The sequence below is a fragment of the Citrus sinensis genome, chromosome 8, assembly GCF_022201045.2.
Source record: "Citrus sinensis cultivar Valencia sweet orange chromosome 8, DVS_A1.0, whole genome shotgun sequence".
NCBI classification, from domain to species: Eukaryota; Viridiplantae; Streptophyta; class Magnoliopsida; order Sapindales; family Rutaceae; genus Citrus; species Citrus sinensis.
In genome coordinates this window covers 16393505-16416903 of record NC_068563.1, presented here as the reverse complement: position 1 = coordinate 16416903, position 23399 = coordinate 16393505, and the positions used below count along the sequence as shown (strand labels likewise).

Sequence of the window (23399 nt, the reverse complement as noted above, 5' to 3'; positions counted from 1 at the left end):
TTCAGAATTTTCCAAGTTCATTTAGTGGTACAAATAGTCTTGTGAATCTGATGACAATCCTGGAATCGTAGTTTTCCAATGCAGTGGTTTCTATTTCCAAAATACTTATAAAATTGAAAACGAAGTCTAATTTAATGAAATAAAATTTAATCAAGAAGCCCTACATGTCTGGTTTCTAGAAATATAAATTTTATAAGAAAATTAGTTCAGAAAATATAGGTTTAAATTCGAGATACTCATGTTGTCCAGAATTATCCTGTGCTTAATACGTCAAGGATTGATTAACTAAACTCATAATAAATCAAATCCCTAAACAACGCCTAAATACATTCTAAATCTTGCATTATGATCTACAACCATCTAGAATCATGCCAATATAAACCCTAGCTAGATAGAGTGATTAGAAATCTGTTGAGAACATGCAGAATAACTTACCTGTCGCTTTGATTCTCTCCTAAACAAAGGTTTGAATCCTAAGATTTGGGTATAAGCGTAAAGAGTAGCAGAGAAGAAGAATAAACGTTGTGAACTTAGGGTTATGGAAGGGGAAAAAGTATGCATTTATAGGGGATCTTAAGAAACCCTATTTAATAAGGAAAAATAACCTTTTTCCAAAATTATCTCATAAATAACCTCTTAATAAGGGTTATAGGCCACCCTTAATTCTCAATGAAAGCCCAATTTCCATAATTTAATATATATGGGAATTTGTGGCGTTACAATTTCTCCCCTCCTATCAAAAATTTTGTCCTCGAAATTAAAAGGTTACCTTATGCATGGAAGAGTTAAGGATACTTCTCCAACATTTCTGCTTCTCGCTCCCATGTGGCTTCCTCAATAGAATGATTCATCCATCGTACCTTCACTAGGGGAATAACTCTATTCCTTAATACTTGTTCGTTTCGATCGACAATCTCAATAGGCTATTCCTCATACAACATGTCTTCAGTTATCTGAATCGGTTGGTAGTCTAGCACATGTGAAGGGTCTGCAATGTACTTTCTTAACACAGACACATGAAATACATTGTGAAGCCTAGACAGACTTGGTGGTAAAGCTATGCGATAGGCCACCGGACCAATTCTCTCTAAAATATCAAATGGTCCAATAAATCTAGGGCTAAGCTTCCCTTTCTTCCCGAACCGAAACACCCTTTTCCATGGCGATATTTTCAAGAAAACAAAATCTCCTTTTTCAAATTCCAACTCACGTCTATGACGATCTGCATAACTCTTCTGTCTGCTCTGAGCTGTTTGAAGACGTCCTCTAATCAACTTGATTTCATCAACAGTAATCTGTATTAATTCTGGACCCAAAAGTTTTCTTTCACCAACGTCATCCCAGCAGATTGGGGACCTACACTTTCTTCCATATAATGCCTCAAATGGTGCCATGCCAATACTCGAATGGAAGCTATTGTTATAAGCAAATTCAATCAACATTAGGTGCTTTTCCTAACCACCACTCAATCCTAGTACACAAGCTCGAAGCATATCCTCAAGGGTTTGAATAGTCCTTTCGGATTGTCCATCTGTCTGTGGATGGAAAGCAGTGCTAAATCTCAATTTCGTCCCCAACTCTTTATGTAAGCTAGTGTTGTGCAAATTTTAATGTACTCTCAAGTGCACGATGTGATTTAAATTATCCTAAAATTGGAATTGAGATGACGATAATAAATTCTAAAATTGGAATTGCAATGGCAAGAATAAATTGAAGCGAAATCTACTGAAATGACGTACTTGGGTATCTAGATCCGTGTCAACATGCATCATGGGCTAAATAATCCGTATTAATGCCAATTAAATCATGAGGGGGGAATCCACACCTCATGAACCACGCTCTAATCAATATGATGCTAAGGGCTTATCGTGCCAAATAATAATAACCTTGTACTAAAGGGCCGGTGAAACCAAGGCGGTACTAGACAAGAATATTATTATTTGTCGACGAGAAGTCAAAACATCCACAAAAACTAGAGGGGAAGAGAAAATAAATTTACCAAATTAAGCCCATGACACATGTTGAGACTTCACCTTCAACCCAAGCTTGAAAGAAAATTAGCCACTTATAATTGAACTAGGGGCAAAATGGAAATTTACTAAAATAAGAAGAAAATACAAGATGGAGAAGGAATTACAGAAAATGGATACCAAAAATGGATTCAGAGATATCAAATTAGGGGGGAGAGGCCCCTTTTTTATAGATACATGGAGTAAATCATGGCCATCGGATTAAAACCAGTTTGGACGCTCAGGATTGCGCCACGTCATCAGTCAACAGTACGCGGTTTGACCACGCGGATGAACAGTAACACGGTTTGACCCAGATGAATAATAACGCGGTTTGACCCGGATGAACAGTAACGCAGTTTGGTTGAAAATAATCCTGTGTGATGCATGTACCGTACGCGAGATTTTTCGTCCACTGATATGCTGCCACGTCACCATCAACAGTACATAAGAATTTTAGCCCAACAGAATCGTGACACCTCATCAGTCAATGCCACATCATCGGTCAATGCCACGTCATCGCCCGTCTATGTGAACAGTGTCGTGAACAGTAACATATACAGTACCGTACACATGAATAGTATCATACATGTGAACAGTGCTATTTTTCCTTTTATGCTCCTCCTAAGGTTTTTGACCGTCCTGAGTTCAAAAGTGATGTCCGTTTTGCCATCTGATCTCTCGTTTATTGTGAAATGACTATTATGCCCCTAAAATACATAAAATACTTAATTAAAATAAAACAAACGGAATTAAATCAAAAGAAGATTAAATTCATAAAAGTAAAGGTGTTAGTAAGACTTGAAATGTAAAATGACGGTTTTCTCCTTTATAAATATGCATTTTCTAACACTCAGCACACCCCCCAACCAGCTTATTGCTAGTCCCTAGCAAATGAAGCGAAAATAAAATTCAAATTCAAATTCAAAATGATTTTTTTTTTAAATTTAGAAACACTCGTGTTTATTCAATCAGATTAATGATAGCAATCAAATAAAAGTATAAGCATTATCTCCAGTCTAAAGCAACATCACACTCACATCAACCATCCACATGAATTAGCCCAGTAGACTTTGTTATATTTACTTTCAAGAATGACATGTCAAACCCCAAAATCTCACTGGAAGTAGTGACACTCTCGCAAATAAATTAAACCCACTAAAAATAGTCACTCCAATAAATGGTAATTGAGAGAGAAAATAATAAAGAAGTGATATCACATGCTCTCACCAAGATGAAATAAATATGCCCTCAGTTTAGAAATAATACGATCTCAAGTCAAACAAAAATGCTAGTCAACCCACTTTATTTATCTTTTTTTTTATTATGCATCACTACATCTTTTTAGCCCATATAACTAGCTTATACTTCAAACTATAGTTCCCTAAAATCAAGAAGGACTTTTATTAGGACGTAACGTAGGCTGGGGACATGGCTAACAAAGAAGGGAAATAAGGAAAACAAAGTGTATGTTTGAGAAAAATGCAGAGAATTTTTTTTTTTTGGAAGTTGCAAGGTGGATTTCACCTATTATTTTTATTTTTATTCTTTTGAAACAACAACTTTTGTTTTTTTTTTTTTTGGCATAACTTCACTGAACAAAATAATTATTTAAATTTTTCTCAAACATAAATAGGTGATGAAACTTATAAGACATCGGGTAATACTCCAAATCAGAGTGGGTCAAAATAATAAGTTGACAAAGAAAAGGTTTTTTTTATATTTTTTTTTAAAGGCTCAAAAGGGTTAACTATGGATATTTAATAAAAGGGATGGCTAGAAAGGCTCAAATGGATCAAAGATGGCCTTTCCATCGTCTTTTAGAGCTCTAAATAATCATTCATATCTACTAGTTAGATGGGCCTCCCAATGTAACAACACACATTTTTTTCATTTTTTTCTTTTTTTTATTTTACAATTTTTTTTAAGGGTTAACTCAAAAGCAATTTAGAGATCGTGTATAAAATAATAAACTGCTAAGTTGTATAAAGAGTGGGCAAAAGGGTTATTCTCCAAGAAAAATAATAGGCTCAAAAACTCACTTGGTACTTATTATGACATGTTCATTCCTTCAAACAACTCACATTTGTCTCCGACATCAACATGTAGAGTAGCAAACATAACGTAACGTCACTTAAGACCAAAGATAATACAAATATTAAAATTTGAAATTAATCATGTCATCCAATGTTAAAACAAATCACACAAATTTTTTTTTTCAAACAACATTCTACCCCCAACCTATTCTAAGCATGAAAGGAAAATATGCATGCAGAAATGTGAAAATGATGCATAAAAACTAATTAGAAAAGTTACACGTAAAATGATAGAAAACGAAAATGGTTTTTTTTTTTAAAAAAAAGATGCGTTTCTAGACGAACTACACTCCATATTCAGCCACCTTCGACTCAAAAGTTAGAAAATGTATATTTATAGAGGAGAAATTAAAAAGAAGAAGAAAAATAAACATCAAAACTTAATAAAGAAAAATAATTTTTTTTTAATTTTTTAATTAATTTTTTTTAATGTTTTTCTTAAATGATGAAGATGCGTTTCTAGAGTCACTACCCTCCATATTCAGCCATCTTCAACACAAAAAGTTAGCAACAGTTAGTTTCTACAACAAAAAATTAGTAAAAACTTAACCAAAATTCCACAATTGTCGACTATTCCCTCCCCCCAACCAGAACGAAACATTGTCCTCAATGTTTGAAAGGAAAGAAATAGAGTTTAGAAGACATCACCTGGGTGGTGCAACACAGAAAAAAAATATTTACAAGCGGAGAGTTAAATCTAATTTGTACTTCTTACTGCGGCTACTGTTACCATCATTATTTGGGCGCTCCAACACAAAGGTCCAGGGTCTGGCTCCAGTTTATAAGCTTGTAACATATCAAGTAGCTCATTAGCAGTGTGAGCACAAATAAAAAGTTTTTTCACATTAGAAGGAATGAAATAGTTTTTTATTGCATGGTTAAGAAATGCGATAAAGCCATCATAAAAGTTACTGACATTTAACAAACCGATGGATTTTTGGTGGATGTGCAGATGGGCCCAAGATGCTAGCGTGATAAGTGCCTCTAGTGTTGCAAGATCTCCTGGAAGGAAAATAAAAGCATCAGCATGATTAAGCATTTTAGTTATTCTTTCTTGCATACCTGAGATGACTAACTCATCTCCAGTTGATGAGTCAGATGAACTGCCTAATGGTTTTAGGATTCTTGGGATGATGCCTAACACTTGACTTCCTCTAATAAAAGCTGCTTCTGAGACCATTTTTGATAACCCTCGGTTACCTCCTCCATACACTAAATGTAATTTTCTTGCTGCTATGCTTCGACCAAGATCGATGGCTGCCTCAACGAACTCTTTATGTTTGCCATAGGTAAATCCAGAAAGCACACAAATGTTCTTGAATTGTCTATTTGGAGTAGCTACCATTTTGATACTTCTCAAAAAATAATTTGTGAGTGCTTGACAAAAAAAATCACATTTAAGAGTCTTGGTGACAGTGGGTCACAATTGTATATGAGGTAACATGTCAGTGTCAAATAACGCGCAAAGCACGTGGCTCGCGAGTCAAAAAGGAAACAGTAAAAAGGAAAAAGTAAACAGTAATAAAATTATTAAAGACAATAATGCACACAATAAAACAATAGTGAAATAAAATAACAGTAAAGTGAAAGGATATTTACAGGTAGTTGCAACTGTGGCTCACATCTTCCACTGGTTTTACGTTCAGAAACGGTTTGAACGCCCTCTATGGGTCGAGGATAGGCTTCCCATCCAGTTTTCTTATAAACTGGCAAACAGGGTCGTTTATAGTCAGATTTCCGAGACTATATCGTGCATGCTCTTTCTGAAATAATGGCCATAACTGGAGAATCGCTCCTTGCACATATCCACTAGGATGCGTTTCAAGAGACAAAAGGATATCATCCAATGACTCCTTATTCAAGCCATCTCTAATGAATTGAATCTTATCTTCCCTGTTATCAGACACCATTCCTAAAGAACATGGGTTTTTATTGCAACTCATTCTGGCACACTTATGACAAGCAACCGAAATTCTTCGAGCTCTTCGTTTTCTTGCATAATTTCCTTTACCACAACCAGGCATGTATGCAATAAAGTTTGGAGGTAACTCACCTGCCGATCGTACTTTCGCCTCAATTAACCAACGTATATCAGCAGGTATGTTATTCCTCATAAGCAATCACATTCGTTCGGACCGAGCTTTATAGATCGTAAGGAGGGCATTCTGAGGAAGTGAAGGGAATCGCTTGTGAAGCTTCGCTAGAATCTCATTTCTGTCCATACTTTCGCCTCAGAATATCAGTTATTATGGGAAACTGAAGTAACGGACTTGATTGTCATGGAGTACCGTTATCCGCCACTTCACCGGGGTAACAAACTAAAGCACACAAACAGAAAAACAAATTAAAACACACAAAGAAAATTAAAATCGTCCTCTTATTGAATTCACCTCAAGCTCCAACTGGATGTTGTAAACACTTCTCTCAATATCTAGACCCTCAACATAGGATACTAACTCTGGTGGTTGTAGAGCCCAAATGCGATGTGTTTTACAAAATTGAATCTGCCTTTTGAGATGAGTTTTGACACGTTGAAGTGGTTTAAGAATGTTTAGGAGGAACGGTCTAAGCAAGGTACTCATGATTAAAAATGATAAGAGAAAACTTAATAGTTAAACAAACACACTTATGCAAAAATAATTTCAATTAGCAAAAGAATAATATAACGAAAGAAAGAAAGAAAAAATCAAATCACCGAAAAGAAAAAAAATCAATTCAAATTTGGTGGGTCATTCAAATTTATTTCGATGTCTTCTCCATGTGGTTAGTATTCTAGATATGGCTTTAATCTTTGACCATTAACTTTAAACGTGACACCGTTCTTTGGGTCCTTAATTTCAATTGCCCCATGTGGAAAAACAATATGAACAATAAATGGGCCAGACCAACGAGAGCGTAACTTACCTGGGAATAGGTGCAAGCGAGAATTGAATAAAAGTACTTTCTGACCTGGAGTGAATGATTTTCTCATAATTTTCTTATCATGGAAGACTTTCATTCGTTGCTTGTAAATCTTGGCATTTTCATATGCATCCTTGCGAATTTCTTCAAGTTCTGCCAGTTGTAATCTTCTTTCTGAGCTGGCTTGCTGCATGTCAAAGTTGAATTTCTTGATGGCCCAATACGCATGATGCTCGAGTTCCACAGGTAGGTGGCAAGCTTTTCCATACACTAGCCTGTAGGGTGACATCCCAATCGGGGTCTTGAAAGCCATTCTGTATGCCCATAATGCATCATCAAGTCTTAATGACCAATCTTTCTTGTCTGGCCTCACCGTTTTTTCTAATATGTGCTTTATTTCTCGATTGGATATCTCAACTTGGCCACTGGTTTGCAGATGATACAGAGTCGCCACTTTGTGTGTGATTGAATACTTTGTCAAAAGAGCTTTGAATGCTTTGTTACAAAAGTGGGCACTACCATCACTGATTATTGCTCGAGGGAATCCAAAGCGTGAAACAATGTTGTTTTTCAAAAATCCTATCACCACCTTATGATCATTGGTTCTACATGGAATTGCTTTTACCCATTTCGATACATAGTCAACAGCAACCAATATGTATTGATGGCCAAAATAAGAGGGAAAGGGACCTATGAAGTCGATACCCCATACATCAAAAATCTCAACCACTATAATTAGATTTAGTGGCATCATGTTCCTTCGTGTACTGCTCCCCATTCGTTGACACCTATCACATGAAGAACAAAAAGTGTAAGCATCTCGAAATATAGTTGGCCAATAAAAACTACATTGTAAAACTTTAGTTGCTGTTTTCTTAGCACTGAAATGGCCTCCACAAGCTTGTTCATGGCAGAATGAAAGAATATTCTGAATTTCATTTTCTGAGACACATCGTCTAACAATTTGATCAGCACAATACTTGAAAAAATACAGGTCATCCCAAAAGAAATTCTTTATCTCTGCAAAGAATTTAGCCTTGTCTTGCTTGGTCCAATGCTCTGGAAGTTGACCTGTAACAAGATAATTAACTATATCAGCATACCATGGTAATACTTCCACACTCATTAATTGTTCACCTGGAAATGACTCATTTAATATTAATGGCTCTGTAATTGTGTCAAAATGGAGATGAGAGAGGTGGTCCGCCACAACATTTTCTGTCTCTTTCTTATCTTTGAATTCCAAGTCAAATTCCTACAAAAGTAACACCCAACGAATTAGTCTAGCTTTTGCATCTTTCTTTGTGAGAAGATATTTAAGAGCAGCATGATCTGTGAACACGATTATTTTACAACCAATGAGATAAGATTGAAATTTCTCTAATGCAAACACTACTGCTAGCATTTCTTTTTCAGTAGTTGAATAGTTCAACTGTGCATCATTCAATGTCATACTAACATAGTAAATAACGTGGGGAATTTGATCAACTCTTTGTCCTAATACTGCTCCTATTGCATAATCAGATGCATCACACATGAGCTCAAATTGTAAGCTCCAATTTAGGGCCTGAATGATGGGTGATGATGTCAACAATTGCTTTAGTTTTTCAAACACCATAAGACATGAATCAGTAAAGATAAAAGGTACATCCTTAACAAGTAGATTGCATAAGGGTCTAGAAACTTTGCTAAAATCTTTAATGAAACGTCTATAGAAACCAGCATGCCCAAGGAAAGATCTTAATTCTTTAACTGTTTTGGGTGGAGGAAGATTAGAAATGAGATCCACCTTGGCTTTGTCAACCTCAATACCTTTGCTCGAAATGATGTGACCGAGAACAATACCTTGTTTTACCATAAAATGGCATTTCTCCCAATTTAAGACCAAGTTCTTCTTGATACATCTCTGCAGAACTAGTGTTAGATGATGTAAACATTGATCAAACAAATCACCAAAGACAGAAAAGTCATCCATAAAGACTTCAAGGAATCGTTCAACCATATCAGAAAAAATGCTCAACATGCATCGTTGAAATATAGCAGGTGCATTACATAATCCAAATGGCATTCTCCTATATGCAAATGTGCCAAAAGGGCAAGTGAAAGTAGTTTTCTCCTGATCTTTTGGTGCTATGGGAATCTGATTATATCCTGAGTAGCCATCTAGAAAGCAATAAAATTCATGGCCTGCTAATCTATCAAGCATTTGATCAATAAATGGTAAAGGAAAATAGTCTTTACGTGTGACAGAATTTAACTTTCTATAATAAATGCATACACGCTATCTTGTAGTTACTCTAGTGGGTATCAATTCATTATCAACATTCGTAACTACTATGACTCCTGACTTTTTGGGGACAACTTGCACAGGACTGACCCATGAACTATCAGAAATTGGGTAAATGATACCTGCATCTAATAGCTTAAGGACTTCAGTTCTAACAACTTCTTTCATGTTAGGATTTAACCGACGTTGCATCTCCCTAGTAGTTTTAGCATTTTCATCAAGGTGAATGTAATGCATGCAGTCTACTGGGTTTATACCTTTAATGTCTGCTATGGTCCATACTAATGCTCCTTTGTGCTCTTTTAAAATATCCAACAACTTACCTTTTTGTTCGTCATTTAGGGATGATGAGATGATTACCGGCAGAGTACTTTCGTCTCCCAAAAATGCATATTCCAGAGTGTTGGGTAATGGTTTGAGCTCGAGTTTCGGTGGTGATTCTGATGATGGGATGAGTTTCTTCTCTGATGGTGCTAGTTGTTCAACTCTTGACTTCCATTTATTAGTGTCCATGGATGGTGCTGAGTCAAGTAGGGCATTGACCTCATCGACCGATCTGTCAATATCAAAATCAAAACCAAAGTGAGTTAAACATATTTGTAAAGAATCATCACTAAGGTTTGAAAGAAAAGTGTTATCAACTATTGTTTCAATTAAATCCACATCAATAATTCCATCATCTGCATTGTGAGGTTGTTTGGCAATGTTGAAGATGTTCAGCTCCATAGTCATGTTACGCCACTGGAGTTGGGTGTAATTCTCCCAGTCCAAGTTTCACGAATACTGAATAAGGCAACAGATTTACACTAGCTCCTAAATCCAACAAAGCATTCTCAATTGTGTGGTTCCCTATACTACATGAGATAGTGGGGGAGCCTGGGTCTTTGCATTTTAAAGAAATTTTATGTTGGAGTATAGAACTAACGTTTTCTGTTAAAAATGTCTTCTTTTGAACATGCATATTTATCTTTTTAGTACAAAGGTCTTTAAGAAACTTGGCATAAGATGGAACTTGTTTAATAGCATCAAGCAAAGGGATGTTAACACTTACCTGTTTGAAGATTTCGAGAATCTCACCTGTGGATTTTCCCTTTAGCTAACCTCTGAGGAAATGGAGCTTTGGGAATATATTCTTGTGGGTTGGTTTCTTCTTTCTCCTCCGGTGATGAGTCCTCAACACTCACAGGTACAATTTGATTTTCTTTTGTCACCGGCATCTCCACTTTGTTGTCGACTTCTTTTCCTTTTCGCAAGGTCATAACTGCTTTGACTTCTCCATGCTGCTGTGGTGAACTGGTACTTGCTTCATGCACTCCTTTAGGATTAGGCACTGGTTGACTTGGAAATTTGCCTTTGTCAACAGTCATTGCCAAGGTCTGAACTGAAGAAGCAAGTTGTCCCACCATCTTTTCGAGGCTTGAAACTGATTGGGCTTGTGAATTGAAGCCTGCCCTCAACTCATTTCGTAGTCCATCAATGGTGCAGTTTTGTTGCTCAATTGTGGAGTGAGTAACATTCTTGAAATTCTGGAATGCATCCTCCTATGGTCTGGGTTGAGAGTAGTTTTGGTTCTGATTGTATGGTCTAAATGGTGGCTGAGAGGCTTGAGGATTTTGTGGAATTTGTTACATTGGTGGAGCTAGAGCTGCTGGTCCATTCTGTTGGAATCCTTGAGACCATGAAAAATTGGGGTGGTCTCTCCATCCAGGGTTATATGTGTTGGAGTATAGGTTATAATTAGATAGTTTTCTCTTTACACCTATGGCATTGGCTTGATCGGAGTATGAGTCATGGTCATGTGGTTCTGTTGATTTAGCAGTCGATAACGATGCTATTTGTCGAGCAAGACCTTCAACCATCTCCTTGACTTCTTTGATTCCCGAAGTTGACTCGCCAATGTGAACCTCATTCACTCCTTTAATTCTTTTAGTATTCCTGAGTGATCGACTCCGTTGTTGGGAATTATCCGCTTGTCGCTGGAAGAATTCCCAAATTTTTGATGTACTTTTTGACATTAGCTCTCCTCCACTTGTTGCCATTAGCCATTCTTGCACATTCGGCAATAATCCCTCCAAAAAGTATTGGCATTGGTGCCATTTCTCGTACCCATGATGTGGACACTTCAAGAGTAGCTCATTGAATCGCTCCCATGTTTCAAAAAACTGTTTGTCCTCTCTCTGGGTAAACTCCGAGATTTCCCTGCGAATAGCGTTGGTTTTATGCACTGAGAAATATTTATTCAAAAATTTTGTTACCATTTGTTCCCATGATGAAATGCTATTAGCAGGTAAAGTATTTAACCATGAACGAGCTCTATCCTTTAAAGAAAATGGGAATAATCCGAGTTTAACATCATTGTCTGAAAAATTTTCATAGTTAAAAGTTTGACAAATTGCATGAAAATCATTCAGATGATTATATGGGTCCTCATTTTCTAGGCCATAAAATGTTGGGAGACAATTTAGCACACTGGGTTTTAATTCAAAACTCCTAGCAGCTACATTTGGATATCTTATGCATGATGTGCTCAAATTAGCTAAGGGACTAAAATAGTCCTTAAATGGCCTCTCCTGTTGTGCTTGTAAATCCATTTTATTTTTAACGTTCTTGTGCGTGCGAAGTGTTTCTTCTAGTTCAAGGTCTATAGGTTCAAGATTAGGTAATAATGACCTACGACCATGCATGCAAAACAAATAAAAAAAATAAATATGGGAACAAAACAAATAAAAATAAAGAAGAGGGAGAAATTATGATACTAACCTTATTGCGCTATTACAACCTTTCTATAAAAATACACAAAAACAAATACATGAAATTAACTAAAAATTAAATTAAAACTTAATAAAGAAAATTAAATTAAGATAAAACAAAAATTACAAAGAAAAATAACTTAAAAATTACTAACCTCTAAATGCATAATTGTAAAGAATAGAGAAAGAAAAGAAATACTAACCTCTAAATACAGATTCACTTTTTGTTTTCTTTTTTTTTCTTTTTTTTAAAAAAAAATACAAGATGTTGTGCAAATTTTAATGTACTCGCAAGCGCACGAATTTATTGTAGAATAGACTAATGGTGACGAGTGTCGATCCCACGAGTAGGTGGATTTTAATTGTGTAGAATTAATTTTGTAAATGGGTGATTGGATTTGTGGTGGAAATGATTTGGAATATGCTAAAACTTAAATTAAAATGGCGAGAATAAATTGAAGAGAATTCTATTAAAATGACGTACTTGGGTATCTGGATCCGTATCAACATGCATCATGGGCTAAATAATCCGTATTAATGCCAATTAAATCATGAGGGGGGAATCCATACCTCATGAACCATGCTCTAATCAATATGGTGCTAAGGGCTTATCGTGCCAAATAATAATAATCTTATACTAGAGAGCCAGTGTAACCAAGGCGGTATTTAGACAAGATTATTATTATTTGTCGACGAGAAGTCAAAACATCCACAAAAACTAGAGGGGGAGAGAAAATAAATTTACCAAATTAAGCTCATGACACATGTTGAGACTTCACCTTCAACCCAAGCTTGAAAGAAAATTAGCCACTCATAATTGAACTAGGGGCAAAATGGGAATTTATTAAAATACGAAGAAAATACAAGATGGAGAAGGAATTATAGAAAATGGATCCCAAAAATAGATTCAGAGATATCCAATTAGGGGGGAAAGGCCCCCTTTTTATAGATACATCAAGTAAATCATGGCCATCGGATTAAAAACAGTTTGGACGCTCAGGATTGCGCCACGTCATCAGTCAACAGTACGCGGTTTGACCACGCGGATGAACAGTAACACGGTTTGACCCGGATAAACAGTAACGCGGTTTGGTTGAAAATAATCCTATGTGATGCATGTACCGTACGCGAGATTTTTCATCCACTGATATGCTGCCACGTCACCATCAACAGTACATAAGAATTTTAGCCCAACAGGATCGTGACACCTCATCAGTCAATGCCACATCATCGGTCAATGCCACGTCATCGATCCGTCTATGTGAACAGTGTTGAGAACAGTAACGTAGATAGTACCGTACACGTGAATAGTACCATACATATGAATAGTGCCATTTTTCCTTTTATGCTCCTCTTAAGGTTTCGACCGTCCTGAGTTCAAAAGTGATGTCCGTTTTGCCGTCTGATCTCTCCTTTATTGTGCAATGACTATAATGCCCCTAAAATACATAAAATACTTAATTAAAATAAAACACATGTAATTAAATCACAAGAAGGTTAAATACATAAAAGTAAGGGTTGTTAGTAAGACTTGAAATGTAAAATGACGGTTTTCTCCTTTATAAATATGCATTTTCTAACACTCAACACACCCCCCAACCAGCTTATTGCTAGTCCCTAGCAAATAAAGAGAAAACAAAATTCAAATTCAAAATAATTATTTTTTTTAATAGAAACACTCGTATTTATTCCATCAAATTAATGATAGCAATCAAATAAAAGTATAAGCATTATCTCCAGTCTAAAGCAACATCACACCCACATCAACCATCCACATGAATCAGCCCAGTAGACTTTGTCATACCTACTTTCAAGAATGACATGTCAAACCCCAAAATCTCACTGGAAGTAGTGACACTCTCACAAAGAAATTAAAACTAATAAAAATAGTCACTCCAATGAATGGTAATTGAGAGAGAAAATAATAAAGAAGTGATATCACATGCTCTCACCAAGATGAAATAAATATGCCCTCAGCTTAGAAATAATACGAACTCAAGTCAAACAAAAATGCTAGTTAACCCACTTTATTTATCTTTTTTTTAATTATTATGCATCACTACATCTTTTTAGCCCATATAACTAGCTTCTATTTCAAACTATAGTTCCCTAAAATCAGGAAGGACTTTTATTAGGACGTAACGTAGGCTAGAGACATGGCTAACAAAGAAGGGAAATAAGGAAAACAAAGTGTATGTTTGAGAAAAATGCAGAGATTTTTTTTTTGAAGTTGCAAGGTGGATTTCACCTATTATTTTTATTTTTATTCTTTTGAAACAACAACTTTTGTATTTTTTTTCTCTTTTTTTTTTGGCATAACTTCACTGAAAAAAATAATTATTTACATTTTTCTCAAACATAAATAGGTAATGGAACTTATAAGACATCGGGTAATACTCCAAATCAGAGTGGGTCAAGATATAAGTTGACAAAGAAAAGGTTTTTTTTTTTTTAAAGGCTCAAAAGGGTTAACTATGGATATTTAATAAAAGGGATGGCTAGAAAGGCTCAAACGGATCAAAGATGGCCTTTTCCATCGTCTTTTAGGGCTCTAAATAATCATCCATACCTACTAGTTAGATGGGCCTCCCAATGTAACAACACACATTTTTTTCTCTTTTTTTTATTTTATAATTTTTTTTAAGGGTTAACTCAAAAGCAATTTAGAGATCGTGTGTAAAATAATAAACTGCTAAGCTGTATAAAGAGTAGGCAAAAGGGTTATTCTCCAAGAAAAATAATAGGCTCAAAAACTCACTTGGTACTTATTATGGCATGTTCATTCCTTCAAGCAACTTATATTTGTATCCGACATCAACATGTAGAGTAGCAAACATAATGTAACATCACTTAAGACCAAAGATAATACAAATACTAAAATTTAAAATTAATCATGTCATCCAATGTTAAAACAAATCACAAAATTTTTTTTTTAAACAACATTCTACCCCCCAACCTATTCTAAACATGAAAGGAAAATATGCATGCAGAAATGTGAAAATGATGCATAAAAACTAATTAGAAAAGTTACACGTAAAATGATAGAAAACGAAAATATTTTTTTTTTTAAAGAAGATGCGTTTCTACAGGAACTACACTCCATATTCACCCATCTTCGACTCACAAGTTGGAAAATGTATATTTATAGAGGAGAAATTAAAAAGAAGAAGAAAAATGAACATCAAAACTTAATAAAGAAAAAGATTTTTTTAAAATTTTTTAATTAATTTTTTTTTATTTTTTTTTAAACGATGAAGATGCGTTTCTAGAGTCACTACCCTCCATATTCAGCCATCTTCAATACAAAAAGTTAGCAACAGTTAGTTTCTACAACAAAAATCAGTAAAAACTTAACCAAAATTCCACAATTGTCGACTATTCCCTCCCCCCAACCAGAACGAAACATTTTCCTCAATGTTTGAAAGGAAAGAAGTAGAGTTTAGAAGACATCACCTGGGTGGTGCAACACAGAAAACAATATTTACAAGCGGAGAGTTAAATCTAATTTGTACTTCTTACTGCGGCTACTGTTACCATCATTATTTGGGCGCTCCAACACAAAGGTCCAGGGGTCTGGCTCCAGTTTATAAGCTTGTAACATATCAAGTAGCTCATTAGCAGTGTGAGTACAAATAAAAAGTTTTTTCACATTAGAAGGAATGAAATAGTTTTTTATTGCATGGTTAAGAAATGCGATAAAGCCATCATAAAAGTTATTGACATTTAACAAACCGATAGGTTTTTGGTGGATGTGCAGATGGGCCCAAGATGCTAGTGTGATAAGTGCCTCTAGGGTTGCAAGATCTCCTGGAAGGAAAATAAAAGCATCAGCATGATTAAGCATTTTAGTTATTCTTTCTTACATACCTGAGACGACTAACTCTTCTCCAGTTGATGAGTCAGACGAACTGCCCAATGGTTTTAAGACTCTTGGGATGATGCCTAACACTTGACTTCCCCTGATAAAAGCTGCTTCTGAGACCATTTTTGATAACCCTCGATTACCTCCTCCATACACCAAGTGTAATTTTCTCGCTGCTATGCTTCGACCAAGATCTATGGCTGCCTCAACGAACTCTTTATATTTGCCATATGTAAATCCAGAAAGCACACAAATGTTCTTGAATTATCTATTGGGAGTAGCTGACATTCTGATACTTCTCAAAAACAATTTGTGAGTGCTTGACAAAAAAGAAATCACATTTAAGAGCCTCGGTGATAGTGGGTCATGGTTGTGTATGAGGTAATATGTCAGTGTCAAATAACGCGTAAAGCACGTGGTTCGCAAGTCAAAAAGGAAAGAGTAAAAAGGAAAAAGTAAACAGTAATAAAATTATTAAAGACAATAATGCAAACAATAAGACAATAGTGAAATAAAATAACAATAAAGTAAAAGGATATTTACAGGTAGTTGCGACTGTGGCTCACATCTTCCTCTGGTTTTACGTCCAGAAACGGCTTGAACGCCCTCTATGGGTCGAGGATAGGCTTCCTATCCAGTTTTCTTATAAACTGGCAAACAGGGTCGTTTATAGTCAGATTCCCGAGACTATATCGTGCATGCTCTTTCTGAAATAATGGCCATAACTGGAGAATCGCTCCTTGCACATATCCACTGGGATGCGTTTCAAGAGACAAAAGGATATCATCCAATGACTCCTTATTCAAGCCATCCCTAATGAATTGAATCTTATCTTCCCTGTTATGAGACATCATTCCTAAAGAACATGGGTTTTTATTGCAACTCATTCTGGCACACTTATGACAAGCAACAGAAATTCTTCGAGCTCGTCGTTTTCTTGCATAATTTCCTTTACCACAACCAGGCATGTATGCAATAAATTTTGGAGGTAACTCACCTGCCGATCGTACTTTAGCCTCGATTAACCAACGAATGTCAGCAGGTATGTTATTCCTCATGAGTAATCGCATGCGTTCGGACCGAGCTTTATAGATCGTAAGGAGGGCATTCTGAGGAAGTGAAGGGAATCGCTTGTGAAGCTTCGCTAGAATCTCGTTTCTGTCCATACCTTCGCCTCAGAATATCAGTTATTATGGGAAACTGAAGTAACCGACTTGATTGTCACGGAGTACCGTTATCCGCCACTTCACCGGGGTAACAAACTAAAGCACACAAATAGAAAAACAAATAAAAACACACAATTAAAATCGTCCTCTTATTGAATTTACCTCAAGCTCCAATTGGATGTCGTAAACACTTCTCTCAATGTCTCTAAGTTGGCGTTCTAAACCCTCAACATAGGCTACTAACTCTGGTGGTTGTAGAGCCTAAATGCGTTGTGTTTTATAAAATTGAATCTGCCTTTTGAGATGAGTTTTGACACGTTGAAGTGGTTTAAGAATGTTCAGGAGGAACGGTCTAAGTATGAGACCCATGATTAAAAATGACAAGAGAAAACTTAATGGTAAAATAAACACACACTTATGCAAAAACAATTTCAATTAGCAAAAGAATAATAATAAAAAGAAAGAAAGAAAAATCAAATCAACGAAAAGAAAAAAAAATCAATTCAAATTTGGTGGGTCACTCAAATTTATTTCGGTGTCTTCGTCATGTGGTTGGTACTCTAGATATGGCTTTAATCTTTGACCATTAACTTTAAACATGACACCGTTCTTTGGGTCCTTAATTTCAGTTGCCCCATGTGGAAAAACAATATGAACAATAAAGGGACCAGACCAACGAGAGCGTAACTTACCTGGGAATAGGTGCAAGCAAGAATTGAATAAAAGCACTTTCTGACCTGGAGTGAACGATTTTCTCATAATTTGCTTATCATGGAAGACTTTCATTCGTTGCTTGTAAATCTTGGCATTTTCGTATGCATCATTGCGAATTTCTTCAAGTTCTGCCAGCTGTAATCTTCTTTCTGAGCTGGCTTGCTGCATGTCAAAATTGAATTTCTTGATGGCCCAATATGCACGATGCTCGAGTTCCACAGGTAGGTGGCAAGCTTTTCCATACACTAGTCTATAGGGTGACATCCCAATCGGGGTCTTGAAAGCCGTTCTATATGCCCATAATGTATCATCAAGTCTTAATGACCAATCTTTCTGTCTGGCCTCACCGTTTTTTCTAATATATGCTTTATTTCTCGATTGGATATCTCAACTTGGCCACTAGTTTGCGGATGATATGGGGTTGCCACTTTGTGTGTGATTGAATACTTTGTCAAAAGAGCTTTGAATGCTTTGTTACAAAAGTGGGCACCACCATCACTGATTATCGTGAAACAATGTTACTTTTCACAAAATGCTATCACCACCTTGTGATCATTGGTCCTACATGGAATTGCTTCTACCCATTTCGATATGTAGTCAACAGCAACCAATATGTATTGATGGCCAAAAGAAGGGAGAAAAGGTCCCATGAAGTCGATACCCCATACGTCAAAAATCTCAACCACTAAAATTGGATTTAGTGGCATCATGTTCCTTCGTGTAATGCTCTCCATTCGTTGACACCTATCACATGAAGAACAGAAAGTGTAAGCGTCTCGAAATATAATTGGCCAATAGAAACCACATTGTAAAACTTTAGTTGTTGTTTTCTTAGCACTGAAATAGCCTCCACAAGCTTGTTCATGGCAGAATGAAAGAATATTCTGAATTTCATTTTCTAGGACACATTGTCTAACAATTTGGTCTGCACAATACTTGAACAAATACGGGTCATCCCAAAAGAAATTCTTTATCTCTGCAAAGAATTTAGCCTTATCTTGCTTGGTCCAATGCTCTGGAAGTTGACCTGTAATAAGATAATTAACGATATCAGCATACCATGGTAATACTTCCACACTCATCAATTGTTCATCTGGAAATGACTCATTCAATGGTAATGATTCTATAATTGTGTCAAAATGGAGACGAGAGAGGTGGTCCGCCACAACATTTTTTGTACCTTTCTTATCTTTTAATTCCAAGTCAAATTCCTGAAAAAGTAACACCCAACGAATTAGTCTAGCTTTTGCATCTTTCTTTATGAGAAGATATTTAAGAGCAGCATGATCTGTGAATATAATTATTTTATAACTAATGAGATAAGATCGAAATTTTTTCAATGCAAACACTACTGCTAGCGTTTCTTTTTCAGTAGTTGAATAGTTCAACTGTGCATCATTTAATGTCATACTAGCATAATAAATAACATGGGGAATTCGATCAACTCTTTGTCCTAATACTGCTCCTACTGCATAATCAGATGCATCGCACATGAGTTCAAATGGTAAGCTCCAGTTTGGGGGCTGAATGATGGGTGATGATGTTAACAACTGCTTTAACTTTTCAAAAGCCACAAGACATGAATCATTAAAGATAAATTGTACATCCTTAGCAAGTAAATTGCATAAGGGTCTAGAAACTTTGCTAAAATCTTTAATGAAACGTCTATAGAAACCAGCATGCCCAAGGAAAGATCTTACTTCTCTGACTGTTTTGGGTGGAGGAAGATTAGAAATGAGATCCACCTTGGCTTTGTCAACCTCAATACCTTTGCTCGAAATGATGTGACCGAGAACAATACCTTGTTTTACCATAAATGGCATTTCTCCCAATTTAAGACTAAGTTCTTCTCGATACATCTCTGCAAAACTAGTGTTAGATGATGTAAACATTGATCAAACGAATCACCAAAGATAGAAAAGTCATCCATAAAGACTTCAAGGAATCGTTCAACCATATCAGAAAAAATGCTCAACATGCATCATTGAAATGTAGCAGGTGCATTACATAATCCAAATGGCATCCTCCTATATGCAAAAGTGCCAAAAGGGCAAGTGAAAGTAGTTTTCTCTTGATCTTTTGGTGCTATGGGAATCTGATTATATCCTGAGTAGCCATCTAGAAAGCAATAAAATTCATGGCCTGCTAATCTATCAAGCATTTGATCAATAAATGGTAAAGGAAATTGGTCTTTACGTGTGACAGAATTCAATTTTCTATAATCAATGCATACACGCCATCCTGTAGTTACTCTAGTGGGTATCAATTCATTATCAGAATTGGTAACTACTGCGACTCCTGGCTTTTTGGGGACGACTTGTACAGGACTGACCCATGAACTATCAGAAATTGGGTAAATGATACCTGCATCTAATAGCTTAAGGACTTCTGTTCTAACAACTTATTTCATATTAGGATTTAACCGACGTTGCATTTCCCTAGTAGATTTAGCATTTTCATCGAGGTGAATGTAATGCATGCAGTCTACTGGATTTATACCTTTTTATATCTGCTATCGTCCATCCTAATGCTCCTTTGTGATCTTTTAAAACATCCAACAACTTACCTTTTTTATCGTCATTTAGGGATGATGAGATGATTACCGGCAGAGTACTTTCTTTTCCCAAAAATGCATATTCCAAAGTGTTGGGCAATGGTTTGAGCTCGAGTTTCGGTGGTAATTCTGATGATGGAATGAGTTGCTTCTCTGATGGTACTAGTTGCTCAACTCTTGACTTCCATTTATTAGTGTCCATAGATGGTGCTGAGTCAAGCAGGGCGTTGACCTCATCGACCGATCTGTCAATATCAAAATCCAAACCAAAGTGAGTTAAACATGTTTGTAAAGGATCATCACTAAGGTTTGAAAGAAAAGTATCATCAACTAATGCTTCAATTAAATCCACATCAACAATTCCATCACCTGCACTGTGAGGTTGTTTGGCAATGTTGAAGATGTTCAGCTCCATAGTCATGTTGCCGAAGGACAACTGCATATTTCCGGTCCTGCATCGAATGTGAGCATCCGCAGTTGCCAAGAAAGGTCGGCCTAGAATAATGGGGATGTGCTTCCTTGAGTCCTGTATTGGTTGAATGTCAATTACAATGAAATCAACAGGAAAATAAAACTTGTCTACCTGGATAAGCACGTCCTCCACAATGCCACGAGGTATTTTCGTGAATCGATCTGCAAGCTGTAACACCACTGGAGTTGGGTGTAATTCTCCAAGTCCAAGTTTCACAAATACTGAATAAGGCAACAAATTTACACTAGCTCCTAAATCCAACAAAGCATTCTCAATTGTGTGGTTCCCTATGCTACATGAAATAGTAGGGGAGCCTGGGTCTTTACATTTTAAAGAAATTTTATGTTGGAGGATAGAACTAACGTTTTCTGTTAAAAATGCCTTCTTTTGAACATGCATATTTCTCTTTTTAGTACAAAGGTCTTTAAGAAACTTAGCATAAGATGGAACTTGTTTAATAACATCAAGTAAAGGGATGTTAACACTTACCTGTTTGAAAATTTCAAGAATCTCACCTGTGGATTTTCCCTTCTTGCCTTTAGCTAACCTCTGGGGGAATGGAGCTTTGGGAACGTATTCTCGTGGGTTGGTTTCTTCTTTCTCCTCTGGTGATGAGTCATCAACATTCACAGGTACAATTTGATTTTCTTTTGTCACCGGCATCTCCACTTTGTTGTCGACTTCCTTTCCTTTTCGCAAGGTCATGATTGCTTTGACCTCTCCATGCTGCTGTGGTGAACTAGTACTTGCTTCATGTACTCCTTTAGGATTAGGCACTGGTTGACTTGGAAATTTGCCTTTCTCAACAGTCATTGCCAAGGTTTGAACTGAAGAAGTAAGTTGTCCCACCATCTTCTCGAGGCTTGAAACTGATTGGGCTTGTGAGTTGAAGCCCGCTCTCAACTCATTTCGTAGTCCATCAATGGTGCGGTTCTGTTGCTCAATCGTGGAGTGAGTAACATTCCTGAAATTCTGGAATGCATCCTCCCATGGTCTAGGTTGAGAGTGGTTCTGGTTCTGATTGTATGGTCTAAATGGTGGCTGAGAGGCTTGAGGATTTTGTGGAATTGGTGGAGCTGGAGCTGCTGGTCCGTTTTGTTGGAATCCTTGAGACCATGAAAAATTGGGGTGGTCTCTCCATCCAGGGTTATATGTGTTGGAGTATGGGTTGTAATTCGATGGTTTTCTCATTACACTTATGGCATTGGTGTGATCTGAGTATGAGTCATGGTCATGTGGCTCGGTTGATTTAGCAGTCGATAATGACGCTATTTGTCGAGAGAGACCTTCAATTATCGCTTTGACTTCTTTAATTTCTGAACTTGATTCGCCAATGTGAACCTCATTTACTCCCTTAATTCTTCTAGTATTCCTGAGTGATCGACTCCGTTGTTAGGAATTATCCGCTTGTCGCTGGAAGAATTCCCAAATCTCTGATGCACTTTTTGATATTAGCTCTCCTCCACTTGTTGCCATTAACCATTCTTGCACATTCGGCAGTAATCCCTCCAAAAAGTATTGACATTGGTGCCATTTCTCGTACCCATGATGTGGACACTTCAAGAGTAGCCCATTGAATCGCTCCCATGTTTCGAAAAATTGCTCGTCCTCTCTCTGGGTAAACTCTGAGATTTCCCTGCGAATAGCATTGGTTTTATGCACTGGAAAATATTTATTCAAAAATTTTGTTACCATTTGTTCCCATGATGAAATGCTATTGGTAGGCAATGTATTAAGCCATGAACGAGCTCTATCCTTTAAAGAAAATGGGAATAATCTGAGTTTAACATCATCGTCTGAAAATTTCTCGTATTTAAAAGTTTGACAAATAGTATGAAAATCATTCAGATGATTATATGGGTCCTCATTTTCTAAGCCATAGAATGTGGGGAGACAATTTAGCACACTGGGTTTTAGTTCAAAGCTCCTAACAACTACATTTAGGTATCTTATGCATGATGTGCTCAAATTTGCTAAAGGACTGAAATAATCCTTAAATGGCCTCTCCTGTGGTGCTTGTAAATCCATTCCAAATTTATTTTTAATGTGCCTGTATGTGCGAAGTGTTTTTTCTAATTCAAGGTCTATAGGTTCAAGATTAGATAATAATGACCTACGACCATGTATGCAAAACAAAAAAAATAAAAATAAAGATGGGAACAAAACAAATAAAAATAAAAAAGAGGGAGAAATTACGATACTAACCTTATTGCGCTATTACAACCTTACTATAAAAATACACAAAAACAAATACGTGAAAGAAATTAACTAAAAAGAATTAGTAAGATAAACAAAAATTACAAAGAAAAAAAAATAACTTGAAAATTAAATTACAGAAATTTAAAGAAGAGAAAAAGAAAAGAAATACTAACCTTTAAATGTAGATTCACTCTTTTTTTTTTCTTTTTTTTATAACAAAAAAAATATACAAGAAAACAAATGAAAGAAATTATTCACAAAAATTAATTCTATTAATTAAAATTACTTACGTCCCCGGCAACGGCGCCAAAAACTTGTTGTGCAAATTTTAATGTACTCGCAAGCGCACGAATCTATTGTAGAATAGACTAATGGTAACAAGTGTCGAT

At 36.2% G+C, this 23399-nt stretch overlaps 2 non-coding genes and 1 pseudogene across 2 annotated transcripts; 2 read left to right on the top strand and 1 right to left on the bottom strand.

The window, feature by feature from the left end:
- LOC127899350 (uncharacterized) overlaps window positions 1–23399 on the bottom strand; it is a 68969-nt pseudogene that overhangs the window by 36262 nt on the left and 9308 nt on the right.
- Window positions 11397–11500, top strand: LOC127899546 (small nucleolar RNA R71). Its single transcript, XR_008051424.1, has one exon. It is a non-coding gene; the product is annotated as a small nucleolar RNA R71 (small nucleolar RNA).
- LOC127899541 (small nucleolar RNA R71) lies at window positions 22352–22455 on the top strand. Its single transcript, XR_008051418.1, has one exon. It is a non-coding gene; the product is annotated as a small nucleolar RNA R71 (small nucleolar RNA).